The sequence below is a fragment of the Pteronotus mesoamericanus genome, unplaced genomic scaffold (assembly GCF_021234165.1).
Source record: "Pteronotus mesoamericanus isolate MK-2021 breed Mesoamerican mustached bat unplaced genomic scaffold, CSHL_Meso_final contig_73, whole genome shotgun sequence".
NCBI classification, from domain to species: domain Eukaryota; kingdom Metazoa; phylum Chordata; class Mammalia; order Chiroptera; family Mormoopidae; genus Pteronotus; species Pteronotus mesoamericanus.
The window spans coordinates 6,302,162-6,309,498 of NW_026555245.1; the positions used below are offsets into that span (position 1 = coordinate 6,302,162).

General features: G+C 39.6%; 1 pseudogene; it reads left to right on the forward strand.

The window, feature by feature from the left end:
• Positions 1-593: 593 nt before the first annotated feature.
• On the forward strand, positions 594-4,476 carry LOC129078488 (glyceraldehyde-3-phosphate dehydrogenase-like; annotated as a pseudogene).
• The last annotated feature ends 2,861 nt before the right edge of the window (positions 4,477-7,337 follow it).

The following is a 7,337-nucleotide window of genomic DNA, read 5'->3' on the forward strand; positions in this document are numbered from 1 at the left end:
CAATGTCACACTGGAGGGATGCAGGGAGCCCTGCCAACCACGTGGGCCTTGGCTTCCCTTACTTCAGAGTGTGTTTCACTCTCCAAGTCCCTCCTCATGCCAACTTTCTTCAACAAAAGGAAATTTTTTTGAGACAGGTAAAAATGTTGACAATTGGTAAAGCTGGGTCATGGGCACATGAGGTTCAGTGTATTTTTCCTTCTTACTTCTGTGTATGTTTGAAATATTATTTTAGTAACGGGGGAAAAAAAACAGAAGTCTCTCTCTACATTTGAATATAGGCTCTATAATATTTGGTAATTTTGATTCCTCTCTATACAATGGACATAATCTGTTAACATTTCGGTGCATGCCCTGGCTCTGTTGCATGAAATTCCTTTCAAGTTTCTACTACAAAAATTAGATAAGTGGACAAATAGCAGATAAATGTGCATTTCTCTTAGCCCTGGTTAGGCAAGGCCCCCTGTAAAGATTGTACTTTATCTCTGCTGTCACCCACCATCTGAGATCTAAGTTATTATTTGGTTCCCTACCTTATTGTTCACTATTCTTCCTGCTTCAGCTTGAATCCTCGAGATTTTTATGCTTCACCCATGTACCAGAACTTCTCAGGTGAGCAGCTGATGAGCTACGCTACAGCCCAGACATCTCATTATGGTCTGTCCTCTGCTGCCCTGCTGTGACCTCAAACCAAGCTCAGTTCAACTCTCTGCAGGGTTGTATGGGAAATCAGTATCCTTGAACCCCAAGCTCTGTAACTCATGACCCTGGAAGAGGCAAATGGTTTGGTTGATTTCTTTTATTTCTGCTTAATATGACTAAGCTTCTGCACTCAAAAAGGAAAACTAAAGTTACGGTGCATTTATAACATTTCTTAAGGATTAAAACCATTTTATACATGCTCTCTCTATGACCGCCTTTACTTTTTGTGTTTAATAATTGATAAATTATAACCATGTTTTCAGTATTTTGAAAGATACGCTGTAATTTTGAAAGAGCATCCTCAAAATTATTTCAATTCCTCTAGTTTTATAGCTTCACAACTTCATTTAAAAGTAATCTTAGCCCTGGTTGGTGTGGTTCAGTGGATTGAACGCCAGACTGTGAAACAAGGGGTTGCCCGTTCAATTCCCAGTCAGGGCACATGCTTGGGTTGCAGACCAGGTCCCCAGTGGGGGGGGTGCATGAGAGGCAACCACACACTGACGTTTCTCTCCCTCTCTTTCTCCCTCCCTTCTCCTCTCTCTAAAAAATAAATAAATAAAATCTGTTTTTTTTTAAGTGATCTTAAAGCGGGGTGTATCTTCTCTCCAAAAACATGTGTAAAACATCCAGAAAACAACATGCATTGGGGAAAAAAAGTCATCAAACTTTGGGCCATTATTTGTCTTATAGCAATTCAATTTCAACTTCTATAGAGTATGATACGAAGCTTTTGATTATCCACTGGCAAAGATCCAGTTTATAAATTTTACCTGTATTCTCTCATTCCTATTTTTGCTCTACCCACCTTTTTATTACTTCATTGCTCTGTGGCAATATCAACTTTAGTAAAGACAAGGCAAAGAAATAAAGGTAGAAAAAAATTAAAGCTAATCTATTGTACCTATTTTAGTATCTATCCAATAAGATTGTTTGGAGGGAAACCTAAAACCATTGACCAGAATGACATCTCTAGAGTCTGAAGACCTATGCAATTACTCTTTTCTCAACACTAAAAGCAACGAGGGGGTTTCTTTTGTATCCCAGCTTTAGCAAGATAATCACGAAATCCAATTCTCAAATACTGTGACTAAATTTTTATAAGATTTTCCAGTTAACATAGTTTATATAAACAAGTATGCAGTGAGTATCCAGGACCTGCCTGGATGTCTTAAAAATCATAGTCTACCTCCAATGAGAGTGTTTGCATTTGAATTCTCACATGTTATGTCTCAAAGGGCTGTTGAAATTTAATTAATTAAAAAATTAAAATTTTAAAGATAATTTTAAAAAACAAAGATAAATTTTAAAAGGATATTTGTCTTTTTCCAGCAAGTTTTAACATTGCCAAGTTAGTTTTCTTAAAGTTTCTCCTTGTTCCCTCTCATTTCCTTCTCGCTCACCCATAATCGCTGGCCCAGATCTCCACCAGCAGATTGTACATGGCAGAGAATGGGGAAACACATGGAGAACAAGGAAGGGTGAGGAGGGATAAAAAGAGCCAACAGAAACTTTTACTGGGGCCAGCCAGGGTTTGGAGATTATGCCACAAGTTAAACACACAGCAGCCAAATTATTTATTTTGCAGTTAGTTGAATTTTCTCCTTCAATGTCTAGAGGCAGGATCCAAACTTTAGAAAGTCACAGTTTTCCCAAGACTTAAAGAAAGATAGCCTTGATCATGCACATATTCTTGGAATGCTTGCAGGTTAGAACTGATGTTCTTCCACTGGATGGGTTTACGGGCCAAAATGCAATCAAGCTTGGGAGCTCCTGCCTTGAGTTACAACTGCAAATGAGGTAAATAGAGATTTCCAAAGTATATCTTCAACCTGCCAATACAGTCTCTCCTACCCACCTCTCCCACTGCCCTAGCTTGGAGATTCAAATAACTGCTCCATATTTATTAAGGCATTGAAATCTAAGATTTTTTTAAATCTCTGAAACACAAGGAAATGTAAGCAGGGGTCACAATACGTAAGCTGTTACATGCCATGCAAAGAAATAAGACTTTCCCTTTAGAGGGAGCTATGATAGGTTTTTAAGCAAGATAAAGATTAGACCATGTTTATTTTTGAAACGATAGTTTTGAAGATGCCATTTTCTTCCAAAATAATGTATCAATTTAACACAATCAATAAAAATGTCAAGTGTGTTTTGGGGTAGAATTGATACAATGATGCTAAATATTATTTTAAAAATAACATGTGGGGAAAAAAGTAAATCTCTGCCAAAAAAAAAATATGTAAGTAAATGAATAAGGAGTAAAGAGGGGGAACTGGCCTGTCAAATATTAAAACCTGTTAGAAAGCTACTAGATTTGAAACAACAGGGAATTTTTGCTAAAATTTGTAGCCAGACTGATGGAATAGAACAGAAACCTTAGAAATAGAATTAAGTGTATGACAGAGTGTTGGTACCTGAAGTCATTGGGGAAAGAATGGATTAAACTATAAATAATATCAGAAAGCTGGCCAACCAGTGTAGGAAAAATAAACTTCAGACCATTGTCTCACACCTCATGCCAAAAAATATTTCCAATTAAAAACAAATATAAATCATGAAACCACAAAAATATTAAAAGAAATTAGGCTCTCTGCTCCTCCTGTTGGACAGACAGCTGTATGTTCCTGCACAGGGTCGGCCTCAGCCCTGACACATGATGGTAAAGGTCAGAGTGAACGAGCTGGCTGTATTGGGCACCTGGTCACCAAGGATGCTTTTTACGCTAGCAAAGTGGATACTGTCGTCATCAATGACCCTTTCATTAACTTCATCTACGTGGTCTACATGCTCCAGTATGACTCTATTCATGGCAAGTTCAAAGGCACAGTCAAGGCTGAGAATGGGACGCTTGTCATCAATGGAAAGTGTATCTCCATCTTCCAGGAGCGAGATCCCACCAACATCAAATGGGGTGATGCTGGTGCCGAATATGTTGTGGACTCCACTGGTGTCTTCACTATGTTCGAGAAGGCTGGGGCTCACTTGAAGGCTGGAGCCAAGAGGGTCATCATCTCTGCCACTTCTGCAGATGTCCCCATGTTTGCGATGGGTGTAAACCATGACAAGTGTGACAATTCCCTCAAGATTGTTGGGAATGCCTCTTGCACCACCACTGCTTGGCTTCTCAGGCCAAGGGTGTCCATGACAACTTTGGCATTGCGAGACTCATGACCACAGTTCACGCCATCACTGCCACCCAAAAGACCGTGGATGGTCCCTCTGGGAAGCTGTGGCGTAATGGCTGAGAGGCTGCCCAGAACATCATCCCTGCTTCTACTGGTGCTGCCAAGGCTGTGGGCAAGGTCATCCCTGAGCTGAATGGGAAGCTCACTGGCATGGCCTTCTATGTCCCCATCCCCAAGTGCATCGGTTGTGGATCTGACCTGCTGCCTGGAGAAAACTTCCAAATATGATGACATTAAGGAGGCAGTGAAGCAGGCATCAGAGGGCCCCCTCCAGGGCATCCTGGACTATATCGAGGACCAGGTTGTCTCCTGCGACTTTAACAGTGATACCCACTCCTCCATCTTCAATGACAAGGCCGGCATTGCCCTCAATGACCACTTTGTCAAGCTCATTTCCTGCTACGGCATTGAATTTGGCTACAGCAACAGGGTGGTGGACCTTATGGCCCATGTGGCCCCCAAGAACCTGCTAAATGACCAGCCTCAGCGACAGGAAGAGAGGCCGTCGGCTGTTGGGGGGATCTTGCCCCAAATCCATTCCCAAACACACTGTGAATCTCCTGGCCTCCAGTGTCCACCCTAGACCCCCTGAAGTGGGGCTTAGGGAGCCCTACCTTGTTGTGTACCATCAATAAAGTTCACTGTATCACCCCCCCCAAAAAAGAAATTATATGTGATCATAAGTTCAAGTAAATGTTTCCTTAAAAAAGTGAGACAGAAAGTGATATAAGTAGATAAATATAGAAAGATGTTCAATATAATATCATTCATAAAAGCAAAATAACCTCATCGGCTTTCAAAAGAAAATATTTAAGTAAATGGTAGTACATCCATATAATGGGATAATATAAAGTTATGAAAAATGATATAGATGTGTGGTATTTCATTTATAAAAATACAATCTACAAAATAAAAAGGCAAATCAGCAAATAGAATTACCTTATAATCTGATTTGTATATATGTGTGTATAATCATAGAAGAAATCCTAGAAGGATACACAGTGGCTTTTATATTGGTGATAAGATTTGCCCATTTAACAACAAGAAAGTATTGCTTTTGTAGTACAGATAAAACTTGAAAGAGTGAATTTTGAAAACGATTAGGTCTGAGAGTAGTCTGAAATGGGCTGGAGTAAGAAACACTAATGATGAATTATGAGTTGCTGCAAAAGTCCAGCTGATAGCAGAGGAGCACATAAAGACAGACGATGGCAATGAAGTTGCATTTGAGGAATATCTGTATGGTGGAAGCAGCTGAACTTGGTGATCAGCTGGGCTTTTGTTACTGGGTTGCACTTTAGGAAGCCTATACCCTAAATAAATCACTGGATCATTAATAAAGAAGGAGGATATCACTGCATGGTAGGGTAGGTGGGTAAGCCAGTAGATCTACTTTTAGACATAGTTGCAGGACATTACGGAAGAGTTATCCAGCAGGCAATTGGAAATAAGAGACAGGAACATAAGACATGGAGTGTATTAATGGAAACAATCATCATGGCTTGTAAAAGCCTCTGTAATTCTTCAGGGAAAATGACCACTTAGTCCACACTGCTCCTAGAGCTGTTATCCCACTGGACTACATTTTCCAAATTATACAGGATTCTATTTGCTAAAATCCTAATCATACCAATTTCCTATATCATGAAGATTTCCACTCTATCATAGTCCAGGTTAAGAAACTGTTAGTCCCTGCTTTAAATCTTTCTTTGGCTTCTTATTTCATTTAAAACAAAATCCAAATTCTTGGCCAGAATTTACTCACCCTTTCTGATCTGGACTAGTGCTCTCTCTGACAGCTTTTTTCACTATAGTCTTACCATTCTGACCTTCTTTCTGATCCTTGAACACTGTTTTGTTTTATATTTCCATCTTAGGGTTTTGCACATGCTCTTCCCTTTGTCAGGAAGGTTTTTGCTTGGCTCTTTTCATTACTGGCTCCCTTCTTATCTTATAGATCTCCACTCAAATGTCACCTTCTTCAAGAGCCTCCATTTCTCCTAGCCTCCATTTCTAAACAACAATTACCTTTGCAGAGCTTACCTCTACACAACATTATTCTGTTACTTGTTTATTGTCAATCTTTCCTTCTAGAATGTGGCTCCATAAGACAAAACATACCAATCCAACACTTATAACAGAGTTCAATATATAGCAGGCATTCAAATATTTGTGGAATGATGCAATGTGGAATGAACAAAGAATTGAGGCATTTATAGTAAGTAGTACTATATTTGCAATCAGAAGACCCAATTGCAATACAACCTTGCAATTGAGGTTCGCTAAGTCAACCTCAATCTCCATATCTCTAAAATGTGACCAAAAATGTCTAGCCTGCCTATATATTAGGGTTTTCATTCATTCACCAACGAATGTTTCCCAAGTATGTTCTATGTGCTAGGCACTGTGCAAGTTGCTGTGGTCACACCTGTGAATAAAGAGTTTAATCTATTAGCTGAGACAGCCATTTAGAGATATGATAAGTTAGAAATGATAAGGCTATTATCCAAAAAAACCAAGCATAAGGTGCCATAAAAACACTTAGGAGAGCTACTAAATCCATCTTTGGGAAATCATGGAAGGGTGATTGGCAACAGAAATCAACCTGCAAGGAGAAAGGCTTGGTGGGTGGGAGGTAGACAGAGAAAGGGAAAATAATCCAGACAGAGGGAACAACATGAGTAAAGGCCCAGAGGCAAGCAAGGACAAGGCATGTGAACTGTATATGTTATTCTGTATGGCTGAGACTACAAAGAGGGAGTGGAGGCAAAATTCAAGGCTAGAACTCTAGAGAGAATCCAGGTCACGAAGGGGATGGAGAATTTGGAGAATTGGCAAGACCAAAACAAAGGACGCAGTAGTGAAGGGGAGAGGTTGACTAGGCATGCCAGAGATTACTCTAGAAACAGGGAGAAGCCCTATCAAAGAGGGCTTTGAATATCATGTTAAGCATCATGGGGAATTTAAGCTAGACAATGGAGACAAAACTGAAGGGAAATAAAAGAAAGGACTCAAAATTGTTCATTAAACCAAAAGAAAACTGATGGGTGGCTTGAATTCAGAGTGATGGTGGTGAAGGATCAAAAAGATAAGTTCAAGAAGTATAATACTTAGGGCAAAGATTTGATGTGACTGTCAAACCATTTTTCTGGGCGGCATGAAAGTGTTGAGGGATTCCACTGATAATTCTTTAATAATAGCAGCCTTTTTCTAATTTAATGAAAAGATATTAACCAACGGAGAGTATTTCTTTAATATTAAGCTCTTCTATAAGTTTTCATTAAATTTTGGATTCTGTTTCTGCTTACTTGTAACTACCTGGCTCAAGACAGAATCCTGTACTTAGTATAGTTTAACATTGGAGGTCTCCAGGAAGCAGATTCTAGGACAGAGTGCATAGGATATTCAGTAAGGAGTGTCCTTGGGATCAGCAGCTATGGAAGG